Genomic DNA, 16,350 nt, shown 5'->3' with positions numbered 1-16,350 from the left:
ATATCTATTGATACAAAATTATAATGTACTATGTTTAAAGAGTAGTTCTTAAAACAGTTATACTGTTAAAAATATACTGTTTTAAAAGCTAGATTATGACCCTATTTTTTAAAAATATAATACATATATCCATTATATATGCACAAAGAAAGTCTAAAATTATATCATCTAGATGTTATAATGATTCATGTAGGTGGGTAGAATACTTCTTTGCATGCAATATATTTTTGATATAAAGGTATGATGTTTCTGTTTTTCATATCAAAAACAGATTAATGGATACAATTTTAAGTGGATTTTCCAAAGGAATTACAAATATGTAAACTGCTTATTCAAGGCTTCCCACTGGCAACCACAGGAGGCATCAGGAGCTGTAGTTGAAAACAGTTCCATCAAATGTTAAAATTCTCCAGCAAGATTAACTTTGCCTATGTAGTATACTTTGAATCTCCAGTATCAGGCCCAAGTGATTTGGTATCTGTTCAAAGGGCAACCAGTTTTGTTTGCTGTAAAAATACTTCATGATTTCTCAATTTTCATTAACTCTAAAAATTTATTTTAGGCCTTGAGACTGTGAATTTGTATAATATGCTACTGTCTCAAGTGACAAATCAGTAGTAGGAAATTACAATACACTAAGGTGTTTTTTGTGTGTTTGTTTCTGCTATCAGAATCTTTCTCTGGGGCTTTATCTGAGATGCACTGGATGATTGCAGGCATATATTTCTGTTCAGCTGAACCCCAGATATAAACATTTCTGCTAGTTCTTTGTATTTGGTGACCCTTTTAAACTGAGGAAGCCCATGTTTCTTCACTGTCAAAAGCTGAACTAAGTTAGAGAAATAAGTCACACCTTCAGAAAAGGGGAAACGTAGATATCCCTATCAAGTGGCCACTTCTCAGGTGCCTACAGATTATAATGCTGCCTGTCTTTACCATAGTGTAGTACCGCTATATATTTTTTCAAGTAAAACAACAACTATTTTACATAACAAATTCTATTCTCTGGATTACTCATTTTTGAGACCAGCCAAATAAAGTTACTTTGATTATTGAATGCTGCCACTTCAACCAAACATGAATTTTGAAATCTAACATGACTACAGAGCAAAATGTTGACTTTAGGTTGAAGATAATTTACAAATGTACTTAATTTCAGCATACATTTTTCTGAGATTTTTTTCCACCAAATCTTTCATTTAATTTTTGCCTTTTAGTCAACATAGTGCAATGCATTGACAATCATTGCAAAACTAGCCATGGGAGCATGATATTTTCTCTATCTATTTGGCATCTATGAATCACTGTCTATAAATTCTTGCTCTTCTGTACATTATTAGTAGACTAACCCTAAGAATTAGGTAAGAATTAACTTAATGGATGCCAGAGAGTACACCCAAATATTATACACATCTTATTCTTACTTTATTAGTGTATAAATTATTATAAACATATAATGTATTAAAACTTATACATTTGTAAATAAATAATTTATAAAAAGAATAATTTGCATGTAATTGCTCTCTTTTTCTCTCCTGAGAAAGATTAATTACCTAGTGAAAGTTAGGCATTGTGTTGACATTGAGAAAGAAAGATGAAAAAGAATAAGATGTTTGAATGGAAAGAGGTCAAAATTTTGGTGGAAAGTCAAGAATTTACAAGTTATTTATATTAAAATTTGATAAAAGCTAGAGTAGAGATGTTAATAGAATATGATGTAAGCTCACATAAGAGAGCAAATAACTCTACTTGGAGAGATACAGAGGGAGTGTTTTCTATAAAAGGTAACATTCAAATTCCAAATGTATTGACTCTGGAATATACTATTTTTCACCTTCTACATTGCTATTTTCATCATTCTAAAGATCATCAAATGTTGACTGATATGGTTTGGCTGTATCCCCACCCAAATCTCATCTTGAGTTGTAGCTTCCATAATTTCTATATGACAGGGGAGGGACCCATTAGGAAATAATTGAATCAAGTCTTTCCCATGCCTGAGGGTTTATAAATGGGAGCTCCCCCTACAAAAGCTCTGTCGCCTACTGCCATATAAGATGTGACTGCTCCTCATTTGCCTTCTGCCATAATTGTGAGGCTTCCCCAGCCATGCTAAACTGTGAGTCAACTAAACCTCTTTCCTTAATAAATTACTCAGTCTTGGGTATGTCTTTACTAGCAGGGTGAGGACTGAGTGATACAGTGTCTATGCTCTCATAATAGCCTCTCAACTTCCTGCCTCATTACTGCCCTTGAAGTCTTTCTCAAACAACACGACCCTAAAAAAATAAGCCAACTTTCAGTTTTTAGTCTGGCAATAATAATCTTGGAAATCACCATTCCCTCTCAACAGCAAGTAAAAGCTGAACAATCAGAAAAATCAATAACCTCTCTTAGATCACTAAGAAAAGTGAGGCCACAGGGCAAAGAGCTGTCTCTGAATCAGAAAAGACAGACAGTTGGATACAAAGAATGGCAAGTTACTGATGCAGAAACCAAGGAGCAGAAAACTTCATTGGATTCAGTGCCCAGTAGGAAAACTTAAACTGAAATTGATGAATTACTGATGACTCAGTGTGGGTGAATCTGAGAGTCCAAAACTGAAGGGGACCCAGTAATGGGAAGGGGGTCGTCATAATTTTGTGAGTTTTACCTCCAGGATTTGACCAGTTTCTTGCAGTAAATGTTGGAGAAAAATGTCCTCCGGTTTCCAGCATGGGGAGGGGAATAGAAACCACTTTTGAAAAATGACAGAAGATTCTGTTCTTAACAAGTCTCACACAAGAGAAATTATTATTTAACTGGAGCCTAACTTGCTGGAGTTTTATCAGAATCAAACTGGCTTAGAGGAAGGGGAAGAGAAATACCCAACTCCAACCCACTCTAACTATCCTGTCCCACCTGAGACAGAGAGAGATGAGTGAAATTCAACAAAAAACTGAGAAACATTCGTGTAGTTCACAGTCCAGAGACACCAACTCACTCAAAAGACTGAGACATAATCATATGATTATAAGATGCTTATCCCCCACAACATATCACCACATTATTAAAGGCCTATTCACAGCAGTTACTTTAACCATTACACCTGGTCATGCTACCAAGAGAAAATATCAAGACATACTAAAAGGCAAAATAATATTTCTGCCACATCTGAGTCTGGTTTTGACACTTGCTTTGTTTCTAGAAGAATATTTGTTTCTAGAAGAATAACAATATCTCTGCCATATATGAATCTGGTTTTGATGCTTGCTTTATTTGCTTTATTTCTTCTAGAAATTACTAGGCCAGGAATTAAAAAAAAAAAAGAAAACTGGGATGAATATACTAAGATCTCTAATGGATAAGTAAATAACAATGTAAAATGGGCAATGGAAGCAGTAAATGCTATAACAGAAGTGGATAACACATTTGATGGGCTTTAGAGAAACAAATAGAAAACAGTTACAAACACAATAGATGTGAATCCAGCTATATTAATAACACTTGAAATGTCAATAATCTAAACATATCAATTAAAAGAGAGAAATTGTCAGACTACACAAAAAGAAATTCCAGCTGTAGGTTGTCTATAAGAAATTCACTTTAAATATAAAGATACATGTAGATTAAAGGTAAATGGATAGACAAAGAAGCACTATGTTGAACTAATCAGAACAAAATGGAAATGGCTATATTAATTTCAGAGACAGTAGACTTCAGAGCAAGAAAACTCTGAAGGGACAAAATGAAACATTTCATAGTGATGAAGGTGTCAGATCTCCAAAATGACATAGCAATCTTTAATATGTATGCACCTAAAACAGGGTCAAAATATGTGAGGCTAAACTGATAGAACTATGAAGAGAAATAGATGAATCTACTGTGTAGTTAGAAACTACACCACCCCTCTATTAGACATAAACAGATCTAGCAGGCAGAAAGTTAAGGACAGTTGAACTCAACAGCAACATCAATCAACAAGACATAATAGATATCCACAGACTACTTCATCCAAAAATAATAGATTACATATTTTTCTCAACTCACATGGAACGTCCACTAAGATAGACCCCATCTGGGCCATAAAACACACTTTGACAAATTTAAAAGAATTGAAATAATACAAAATCTGCTGTCAGGCTGCAATGGAATTTGAACTAGGGGTTGATAATTCCAATATAGCTGTATAATTCCAAAATACTCAGAGATTAAACAACACATTTTTAAATAATACATAGGTCAATGAAGAACTATTCAAAGAATTATAAAAATATTTTGCAATAAATGAAAATGAAAACATGGCTTATCCAAATTTGTAAAATGCAACATAAACCAGTGCCTAGAGGGAACTCTCTAGCATTGAGGCCATATATTAGAAAAGAAAAAAGACCCAGAGTCCATAATATAAATTTCCACCTTATGAAACTAGAAAAAGAGAAAATTTAATTCAAAATAAAAAAAAGAAAATAAATCATAAATATTAGAGAAGAAATCAATGAATTGAAACACAAAATTAATAGATAAGTGACGAAATCAAAAGCTGGTTCGAGAGAAATTAGTAACGTTGGCAAGTCTCTAGGCTGTCTGACTATGAAAAAAAGAAAGAGGACACCGATTATTGGCATCAGAAGTGAAAGAAGGGTCCTCATTATATATAACATGGATATTAATTAGATAATCACGAAATACTACGAACAACTCTATGCCAGGTAATTTGACAACCTAGATGAAATCAATGACTTGAAAGAGACAATCTGCAAAAATTTACACTAGAAGAAATAGACAATGAGAATAAGCCAATATTTATTATTATTAACCTAATAATATTCCAAAAGGAAAGAACCCGGCCTGGATATTTTTACTGGTGAATTCTACTAAACATTTAAGAAACAAAGTATACTGGTTCTCTACACTCTCTTTCAGAAAATAGAAGCAACAGAAATACTTTCTACTTAATTGTATGAACACAAAATTACCTTAACACCACCAAGAGACAAAGACATTAATTACATAGATGCTGCAATAAACATAGGGATGCTGGTATCTTTTTCATATAGTGGGTTAGTTTCCTTTGGATACTCAGTAGTGGGATTGCTGGAAACTATGGTAGTTCTATTATTGGTTCTTCAATAAATCTCCATGTTGTTTTCCATAATGGCTGTTCTAATTTAGACTCTCACCAACAGTACATATGGTGTCTTTTCTTCACATTCTCTCCAGAATCTATTATGTCATGTTTGTTTTTTTGAGACAGGGTCTCACTCTGCCACCCAGACTGGAGTGCAGTGGTGTGATCTCGGCTCACTGCAACCTCTGCCTCCCAGGATTAAATGATTCTCCTGTCTCATCCTCCCAAGTAGCTGGGATTACAGGTGCACGCCACCACGCATGGCTAATTTTTGTATTTTTAGTAGAGATGGGGTTTCAACATGTTGGCCAGGTTGGTCTCGAACTACTGATCTCAAATGATCCACCCACCTTGGCATGTTTTGTTTTTTTAGCCATTCTAACTTGTGTAAGATGTTATCTTGCAGTTTTAATTTGCATTTCCCTGGTGATTGCTGATATTGAGCATTTTTTTCTTTCATATGCACGGGGGCCATTTGTAGATCTTCTTTGATAAATGTCTATTCACATCCTTTGCTCACTTTTTAATTGGATTGTTTTTGCTGTTGAGATATTAGAGTTCCTTGAATATTGTAGATATGAGTCCCTTTCCAGATGGATGGTTTACAAGTATTTTCTCCCACTCAACAGGTTATCTCTTTACTCTGTTGATTATTTCTTCTGTGCAGAAGATTTTTAGTTTAATATAGTCTCATCTGTCTATTTTTGTTTTTGTTCTCTGTGTATAAGCTGTATTATTAGTTGCCCAAACTTTTGAAAGCAACTAAGATGCCCTTTAGCAGATGAATGGCTATATAAACTAAAGAATATCTAAACAATGAAATATTATTCAGTGTTAAGAATAAATTAGCTACCAACCCATGAAAAGACATAGAAGAAACTTACATGCATATCACTAAGTGAGAGAAGCCAAATTGAAGAGAGCTAACATTATGTAATTCCAGCTATACGACATTCTAGAAAAGGCAAACTTTGAAGAAAGTAAAAAGTTCAGTGGTTGCCAGAGGTCAATGGAGTGGGAAAAATAAACAGGCAGAGCACAGGGGATTTTTAGAGTAGTGCAACTGTTCTGTGTGTATAATGGTACATACATGCCATTACACTTTTCCAAACCCATCGAATATACAACACCAAGAACGAGCCCTAAAGTAACCATGGACTTTTGCTGATGTGTAGATCCATCAATTGTAACCAATAACCTAGTGTGGTGAGAAATGTTGATACTGGGGGAGGGTATGGATATGTGGAGGCAGGGAGTACATGAGAAACCTTCTGCTCAGTTTTGTTGTGGATCTAAAACTGCTGGAAAAAAGTGAAGTCTATTTTTTTTTTTTTTTTTTTTTTTTTTTTTTTTTTTTTTTTTTTTTTTTTTTTTTTTTTTTTATTATACTTTAAGTTCTAGGGTACATGTGCATAACGTGCAGGTTTGTTACATATGTATACTTATGCCATGTTGGTGTGCTGCACCCATCAACTCGTCAGCACCCATCAATTCATCATTTATATCATGTATAACTCCCCAATGCAATCCCTCCCTCCTCCCCCCTCCCCCCTCCCCATGATAGACCCCAGTGTGTGATGTTCCCCTTCCCGAGTCCAAGTGATCTTATTGTTCAGTTCCCACCTATGAGTGAGAACATGCGGTGTTTGGTTTTCTGTTCTTGTGATAGTTTGCTAAGAATGATGGTTTCCAGCTGCATCCATGTCCCTACAAAGGATGCAAACTCATCCTTTTTTATGGCTGCATAGTATTCCATGGTGTATATGTGCCACATTTTCTTAATCCAGTCTGTCACAGATGGACATTTGGGTTGATTCCAAGTCTTTGCTATTGTGAATAGTGCCGCAATAAACATACGTGTACATGTGTCTTTGTAGTAGACTAATTTATAATCCTTTGGGTATATACCCAGTAGTGGGATGGCTGGGTCATATGGTACATCTAGTTCTAGATCCTTGAGGAATTGCCATACTCTTTTCCATAATGGTTGAACTAGTTTACAATCCCACCAACAGTGTAAAAGTGTTCCTATTTCTCCACATCCTCTCCAACACCTGTTGTTTCCTGACTTCTTAATGATTGCCATTCTAACTGGTGTGAGATGGTATCTCATTGTGGTTTTGATTTGCATTTCTCTGATGGCCAGTGATGATGAGCATTTTTTCATGTGTCTGTTGGCTGTATGAATATCTTCTTTTGAGAAATGTCTGTTCATATCCTTTCCCCACTTTTTGATGGGGTTGTTTGTTTTTTTCTCGTATATTTGTTTGAGTTCTTTGTAGATTCTGGATATTAGCCCTTTGTCAGATGAGTAGGTTGCAAAAATTTTCTCCCATTCTGTAGGTTGCCTGTTCACTCTGATGGTAGTTTCTTTTGCTGTGCAAAAGCTCTTTAGTTTAATTAGATCCCATTTGTCAATTATGGCTTTTGCTGCCGTTGCTTTTGGTGTTTTAGACATGAAGTCCTTGCCCATGCCTATGTCCTGAATGGTACTACCTAGATTTTCTTCTAGGGTTTTTATGGTATTAGGTCTAACATTTAAGTCTCTAATCCATCTTGAATTAATCTTCGTATAAGGGGTAAGGAAAGGATCCAGTTTCAGCTTTCTACTTATGGCTAGCCAATTTTCCCAGCACCATTTATTAAATAGGGAATCCTTTCCCCATTTCTTGTTTCTCTCAGGTTTGTCAAAGATCAGATGGCTGTAGATGTGCGGTATTATTTCTGAGGACTCTGTTCTGTTCCATTGGTCTATATCTCTGTTTTGGTACCAGTACCATGCTGTTTTGGTTACTGTAGCCTTGTAGTATAGTTTGAAGTCAGGTAGCGTGACGCCTCCAGCTTTGTCCTTTTGACTTAGGATTGTCTTGGCAATGCGGGCTCTTTTTTGGTTCCATATGAACTTTAAAGCAGTTTTTTTCCAATTCTGTGAAGAAGTCATGGTAGCTTGATGGGGATGGCATTGGAATCCTATAAATAACCTGGGGGAGTATGGCCATTTTCACGATATTGATTCTTCAAAATTAATGTGCAAAAATCACAAGCATTCTTATACACCAGCAACAGACAAGCAGAGAGCCAAATCAGGAATGAACTTCCATTCACAATTGCTTCAAAGAGAATAAAATACCTAGGAATCCAGCTTACAAGGGATGTAAAGGACCTCTTCAAGGAGAACTACAAACCACTGCTCAGTGAAATCAAAGAGGACACAAACAAGTGAAGTCTATTTTTAATAAAATTTTAAAAATAAGCCTCCGCAAACCATGAAATATTGCATCTTTCATTTTAGGTGCTCAATATTTGTTGAATGAATGAATGAGTAGGAATTTGCCACTCAGCCAGATGGGGGAATGACATACAAAGCTGAAGGAACACATGTGTCAGAGATCATACTTATAAAACTGAAGATAAAGGTTAAAATATGTATCATTTATGACATGACATTATGACATGAACACTGACCGATCTGAATGAACTTCTGACTAATCGGATTGGACACTGACCAAATCACTATACCAGTGCATACTAGCTGAGTATCACTACTCAGTGGAGAGGAATGCTGTCCTGTGATGAACACAAATTATTTTGTCTGGGGATGAGATATGCAATGGAATGAAAGAAAATGCACATTGATTGAGTCCCATAGTTGGAAAGCTTTGTGGAAGATTCTAAGAGATGTGATTAGTAATTATTATTTTCTTATCTAGAATGCTACTAAATTGTAACTTTTTTAAAAAGTTTGCTCTATATTTTCACATATTCACTATGGTCCTATCAGAAACAAAAATTGGGAAAATCCTTCAAAGTTATGAAGTTACTAATGGCTAAAAAAGCCATATTTTTTCTGCTCTTACATTTCAAAACTTTTGGATTGACAATAATTTGGACACAAGTAAAACTCACTTAAGCAAAAAGTATTCTTTTTTTCATGTTAAAAGGATGCTTCACATAACTGAAGGACAGAGATACAGCTGGGTGTTAGAAACAATTTGGAAAAAGTCATCAAGTCTCTCCATATTTTATATTTTTTCTCACTACTGGTCCACTTCATTTTTTATCTGCAGAAAATCTGTTTCCCATAATAATAGCAGAAAAAATAGCAGCACCAAGGTCTCTTGAGTGTATGTCATCACTTTAAGCAAAGAGCCAGAACCCTTAACTCCAAATTTACATTTATACAGAATACCACTCATCAGCCCAGGTGGATTAGCTTCATGACGCTGAGCCAGTTAGACAGAGCTGGGGGAAGTAACTTGCAAGGTGGATTGAGGCAGAGATGTTCTACCCTGGCAAGAATATTTAATATTTCTTAGAAGCAGGGTCACATTTTCTGAGCCTCTAAGGTAGATGTCAATCAAAACTTCCCAGAAATGGATTGACATAGATATCTACTATAATTGGACCATACACCTCTAGGTTTTATCATCAACGTTTAGTAAAATGTCTTGTGTTTAGTAGACGCTCAATCAATATTTACAGGTGGTCACAGTGGCTCACACTTGTAATCCTAGCACTTTCAGAGACTTTGAGATGGGAGGATTGCTTAAGCCCAAGACCATACCACCTCCCTCCAGCCTGAATGAAAAAGCAAGACTCCATCTCAAAATAAGTAAATATGCCCTGCATTGACATATTTTATCTATACTCTTCCCCTAACTGCAAATAGGGAGACCACTGGTCAATATTCTGAATGTGGTGGGTAGCCATTTAGTGCAATGCTTAAAAATAGAAGGCTTTCATCAAGACTCTTCGTGTACAAACCCTGCATTTGCTTCTTAATAGGTTTGTGGTCCTGAGCAAGTTTTAGTTTCCTTTTCTGTGAAGTGGTCATTACGCTATTAATACTTCAGAAGTCTGCCTTGGGCATTATATTAAATGACTTATATGAAACACCTGGTAAGTTGAAAGTGTTCAATGAATGTTAACTGACATTACAATAAATAGCCACCGGATATTTAAGTGAATGCCCTTACCTGTAAAAATAAAAACTCAATTGAGCTTTACTTTTCACTTAAATTATATTGCATATTATAAAATCTTAATACTAATTTTGCTTTAATGAGCCAATTTAAATGAATACAGATAATGTTAACTGTTAACTGTAACAGATTGGATATTTTACAAAGTCACTTTATGAATTATGGAGCTAAATTAACTAATTATATTAAAACAAAACAAAACACTGACTAGGTGTTAAATCACATTTAGCTTAAAGCTGCCTTCTTACATATTTTAATTTCAGCCTAAAGGTTTCTCTATACATAGTGAGCTATAACCTAAATGGAGGTGTAAATAAACTGGAACCTACTTTTGTGCCAATCACCAAGTTTTGGCCAATCAAAGGGGGCCAACCATGTTCAAATAAGGCAAACTCCAGCTGTCACCAATCCAGCTGTTTCTGCACCTCACTTCCGTTTTCTGTAGTCACTTTCCCTTTTCTGACTCTAAATCTTCTTCCACAACATGGCTGAGCTGGAGTCTTTTTTACTCTATTCTGGCTTGAGAAGCTGCCTGATTCACAAATTAAAAGTCTGTTAAAATTAATCTGTCTAAGGTTTTACTTTTAACCTTAGGAAAGCACAATTTGAACTTATAAGTAGTTAGTCTTGACATTAATCAGGTACTAATATTTTGGTAAGGAGAATAAGATCAATGAACAACTTTTATTTTTAATGGTACTGGGATTTTTTGTTTGTTTGTTTGAGTTCTTTGTGTTGTTTTGTTTTGTTTCATTTTTATGCAAATATCTGTTTGGGGACAGTTTGTGTTGGGGTGCACTACATTTTTCCAGAACTCATTTTCTACTCGGCACTTCTTATTTGAAAATACTCAGGAAGATCAATAGGAGAAATTGTAACTTTTACAATAAAGATATTTTTATGATTCATTTCTCCTTTTTCTTTTAGAAGATGCTATTCTAAAAAGCTATTTTGCGATTTCTATTCTCAGTGCACTACAATAAAGGAAACTTTAAGAAAGTTGCAAAAACCCCTATAGTCATTACATTTGCAGGATCAATAACTCAAATGGTGCTTCAACTTTTCAATGATGGAAGTTATATCCAGATGCTATAAAACTAATACATTGTTACCTTTAGCCCCATTCAGATTAGTGGATGATATCTATACTCAAATAACTCTGCATGAATTTTGTTAGAAATGTCAGAGAATAAGGATTAATTTCAGTAATATCTTACCATATCTGTATTATTATAGTTCATGCTGCCCCATTTCTAATACAAATCATTGTATTGTTCTCTAGTTTAGAATTTATTGGTGTCATAGGAAACATTTATGATTAAAACTCAATAACTGATGAAGAACTATGAAATAATTATCTACATATATGAGGTCAAACTATCTGTTCTTGGTTGATTATTAAAGACTAGAATTCTGCAGTAAGTAATAACATAAAATATATGCTTTCCAGATTATTGAAAAAAAAATTTAAAGTTCTGGTTGGCCAACTTACCAAAATTCTAGTTGTGAGAACTCATTTAATGACAGAATTCTTGGAGGGATCCACTTCCATCGGTATTCAAAATTTCATCCTAAGACGAAACTAGAATAGAAAAAAACTGAATCTCATTGCTTGGTCTTCAATTAATATTACATCCAACAAAATGGGCTCAAGTTTGTGCTTTTGACTTACAATGTACAGTGTTATGAATAAGAAATCTGTGAAACTCATGGCCATATGTGTCATTGCCAAGAATATCATACAGACTTTATGAAGACTGAACAGCAACATATTTGATGTACTTTAAATATTTTTCCCACCCAAATCTTATGTTAAAATAGAATCCCAAATGTTGGAGGTGGGAAAGTAAACACTCCCAAATGGGGAGTGTTTGGGTCATGGTGATGGATTTCTTATGGCCTGGTTCTGTCTTTGAGGCAGGGAGTGAGTTTTCATGAGATCTGGTTGTTTAAAAGTGTGTGGTACCTCCCCACCATCCCCACTTGCTTCCTTTTGCTCCTGCTTTCACCATGTGACATGAATGCCCTCATTTAACTTTCCACCATGAGCAAAAGCTACCTGAGGTCACCTCAGAAGCTGAGCAGATAATGGAGTCATGCTTGTACAGTCCCCAGTACCATAAGCCAATTAAATATCTTTTCTTTGTAAATTACCCAACCTCGAATATTTTATAAAGCAAGATTTTTTATAATAAATCTTTATAGCATTGCAAGAATGGCCTAACACAGAAAATTTGTACCAGGAGTGAAGTACAGTTATGAAAATTCCTGAAAATATGGAGGAGATATTGAAACTAAGTAACAGGCAGAGGTTCAATGAGTTTGGAGAGCTCAGAAGAAAATAGGAAGATGAGGGAAAGTTTAGATCTCCTTAGAGACTGGTTAAATGATTATGACCAAAATGCTGATAGTGATACAAATGGTGATGTCTAGGTTGATGGGGTCTCAGATGGAAATAAGGAACTTATTGAGAACTGGATCAAAGGTCACCCTGGTTATCCCTTAGCAAAGAGTTTTGCTCTTTTGTGTCCATGCCATAGGGATCTGTGGAATTTTGAATTTAAGAGTGATACTTTAAAATATCTGGAGGAAGAAATCTCTTTTCTCTCTTTCTTTCTTCCTTCCTTCCTTTCTTTCTTTCTTTCTTTCTTTCTTTCTTTCTTTCTTTCTTTCTTTCTTTCTTTCTTTCTTTCTTTCTTTCTTTCTTTCTTTCTTTCTTTCTTTCTTTCTTCCTTACTTTCTTTTCCTAAGACAGGGTCTTGCTCTGTCACCAAGGCTAGAGTGGAGTGGCACTGTCATGGCTCACTGTATCTCCAGCTTCCTAGGCTCAAGTTATCCTATCACCTCAGCCTCCTGAGTAGCTGGAACTACAGGCACATTCCATCACACCTGACTAATTTTGTATAATTTTTGATAGAGATGGGGTTTAATCATGTTTCCCAGCCTTGTCTTGATGTCCTGGGTTCAGTGATTTGCCTATGTTGGCCTACTGAAGTACTGGGATTATAAGTGTCAGCCACTGTGCCCAGCCAGCAGAAGAAATCTCTGTGCATCAGCAAATTATTCAAGATATTGCCTTGTGGCTATACTTATATACTTATATATCCTATATACAGCCTGTACTCAGAGGCAGGAGCGAAGAAATAACTCAATATTGGAGTTTATATTTAAAGAGGAAACAGAGTGTAAAAGTTTAGAAAATGTGCAGTCTGGCCATATGGTAGAAAAGAAAATCCCATTTTCAGGGAAGAATCAGAGTAGATTGCAAAGAAACCACTTGCTAGAGATATTTACATGACTAAAAGAGAGCCAGGTGCTGAGAGCCAATACTGTCATGGCTCACTGTATCTCCAGCTTCCCAGGCTCAAGTTATCCTATCACCTCAGCCTCCTGAGGTGAGCCTCCAAGGTCTTAAAGGCATTTCAGAGATCAAGTCAGTTCTTCCCATCACAGACCCAGAGGCCCAGAAGGACTAAATGGTTTCAGATCCCAAATCCAGAGCATCACTGCCCTGAGCCACCCTAGAAGGTCACTTCTTGCATCCTGGCCAATCCAATACAAGCTGTGAGTAAAAGGGCCCCAGGTATAGCTTGGGCCATTGCTGCAGAGAGTGAAAACCATAACCTTGGCAGCATCCATATGGTGTTAAGCTTGTGAGTTTGTAGAGTGCAAGAGTGAAGGAGGCATGGCTGCCTCCACCTAGATTTCAGAGGATATATGGGAAAGCCCAGGTCCCCAGGCAGAAGCCTGCTGGAGGGGTGGAGACTTCACAGAGCACCTTTACTAGGGTAATATCAAGGCAAAATGTGGGGGTGGAGCTCCCCAGCAGTATTCCCAATGTGCACTGCCTAATGGGTCTGTGGTAAGGAGCCACCATCCTAAAGCCTCCCAGAATGGCAGAGCCATTGGCTGCCTATACCCTGATCCTGGAAAAGCCACAGGCAATCAACTGTAGCCCCTGAGAGTAGCCATAGAGGGTGAACCCTGAAAGCCACAGAGTGGAACTGCTCAAGGCCTTAGGAGTCCACCTCTTGCACCAGTGTGCCAAATATATGGGTCATAAGGTCAAGGGAAATTATTTTTGAGCTTTAATATTTAATTGCTGCCCTGTTGAGTTTTGGATTTGTGCGGCACATGCCGTCCCTTTATTTTGGCTGATTTCTCCCTTTTGGAATGGGAATGTCAGCCCGGTGCCTGTACCCCATTTTACCTTGAAAATAAATAACTTGTTTTGATTTTATAGGCTTATGGGTAGAAGGAACTCAACTAAGATAAGACTTTGGACTTTGGACTTTCAAGTGGTACTAAATTGGGTTCAGACTTTTGGTGGACTATTGAGAATGAATAGTTGTATTTTGAAATGTTAGAAGGACCTGGGGAAGAATAACATAGTTCGGATGTTTGTCCCATCGAAATCTTATGTTGAAATATATATCCAATATTGGAGGTGGGGTCTTGTGGAAGGTGTTTAGGTCATGGAAGCAGATCCTTCATGGTTTGGTGCTGTCCTTGAGATAGTGAGTGAGTTCTCTCAAGATCTGATTGTTTAAAAGTTTGTAGCAACTTCCTCCCTCCCACTTGATCCCTCTTGCTCCTTCTTTTCCCGTGTGACGTGCCTTCTCCCGCTTCACCTTCTGCCATGAGTAAAATCTTCCTGAAGCTTCCAAAAAGGTTGAGCGGATGCTGGCACTATGCTAGTACAGCACACCATAACTGTGAGCCAAATAGCCTTCTTTTATTTATAAACTACTCAGTCACAATTATTTCTTTATAGCAAAGCAATAATGACCTAACAGCATATCTTAGATCTTAACTCTAAGAGGAGTCATTTCTCTCATAAGCAGTTATTTTAATTTTTTTCCATTATAGTACTGCAAGTAACAATTGCGACTTAAGGAAATTAACATTTTCTTTATTTACTATGATTAAGCACTGTTCTTTGTGCTTTGTATGTAATAATATATTGAATTTTCGCAGGAACCCTCTGAAATAACTATTATTTCTATCTCCCAGACTACACAGTTGTAATATTTACTTGATGATTGATTAATATGCCAATGTATTCTTAAAAACTTAAGACAACCTAAATAAACAACAAACAAAAAGGTAAAATAAAATAAAAGGTAAAATTAGTGGAATTTAAAAATGTGCATGAGAAAAAGAAGACAAAGCCATACTCTGTATTCCTGTTCACTTTAAAGAGATGAACAGAGAAGAACTAGTTGTGAAACTCATTTCACTTTATCTCTTTATCCATGGGTACACAGCTAAATATATTTATCATATGCTCTTGGACTGAGATGTGGACAAGAAACAGAGGTCTGACCAATAGAATGTGAAGATAAGTGAGTTACGACAGTTCAAGCCTGGAACCTAAATGCCTTACCTTTCAACTTGTATGCATTCTCTTGTCCAATCTAATGGCCTTGTGCTGATGTACTAGGCAATCTTTTTTTTTTTTTTTTTTTTTTTTTTTTTTTTTTTTTTTTTGAGACGGAGACTGGCTCTGTCGCCCAGGCTGGAGTGCAGTGGCCGGATCTCAGTTCACTGCAAGCTCTGCCTCCCAGGTTCATGCCATTCTCCTGCCTCAGCCTCCCGAGTAGCTAGGGCGCCCTCCACCTTGCCCAGCTAGTTTTTTGTATTTTTTTTTATTAGTAGAGACGGGGTTTCACCATGTTAGCCAGGATGGTCTTGATCTCCTGATCTCATGATCTGCCCGTCTTGGCCTCCCAAAGTGCTAGGATTACAGGCTTGAGCCACCGCACCCAGCCTGTAATAGGCAATCTTAAAAGCCAAGAATTGCAAATGGACAAACTTTTGTCAATACATGTCTTTGAATGATTATAAATGCAATACAAAATACAAGAAGAAAAATAGTGCTAAAATTGCCTAAGATAAATCAACTAGAGCAAAAGCACAAAGCACATCTTATTAAAAGTGATTATTGAGTGTGGAAGGTTCAGAATCATATAGTCTGGCTATGTAATAAATGAATGTTTAGCTTAGTTTGTAAACTAAGTTTTAAGAAACTCGAAAGTAGAGAAGGATGGTCAAGACTTCAGGCAATCCTCAGGAGTACTATTTCTCTCAATTCACCTCCCTTGTTGGGAGGCAGAAATTTTATGATTTTTTTCCTTGATAAGTCTGTGAATGCAGATATTCTATGCTTCTATTTAAATGCAGAATTATGTGCACATAAAAGTCAACTGGAAGAATATTTAAGTTAATATCTCTTTTGAAAGTTGAAGAATCTAAGGA

The sequence above is a fragment of the Rhinopithecus roxellana genome, chromosome 2 (genome assembly GCF_007565055.1).
Source record: "Rhinopithecus roxellana isolate Shanxi Qingling chromosome 2, ASM756505v1, whole genome shotgun sequence".
NCBI lineage: Eukaryota > Metazoa > Chordata > Mammalia > Primates > Cercopithecidae > Rhinopithecus > Rhinopithecus roxellana.
This window is presented reverse-complemented; position numbering follows the sequence as displayed.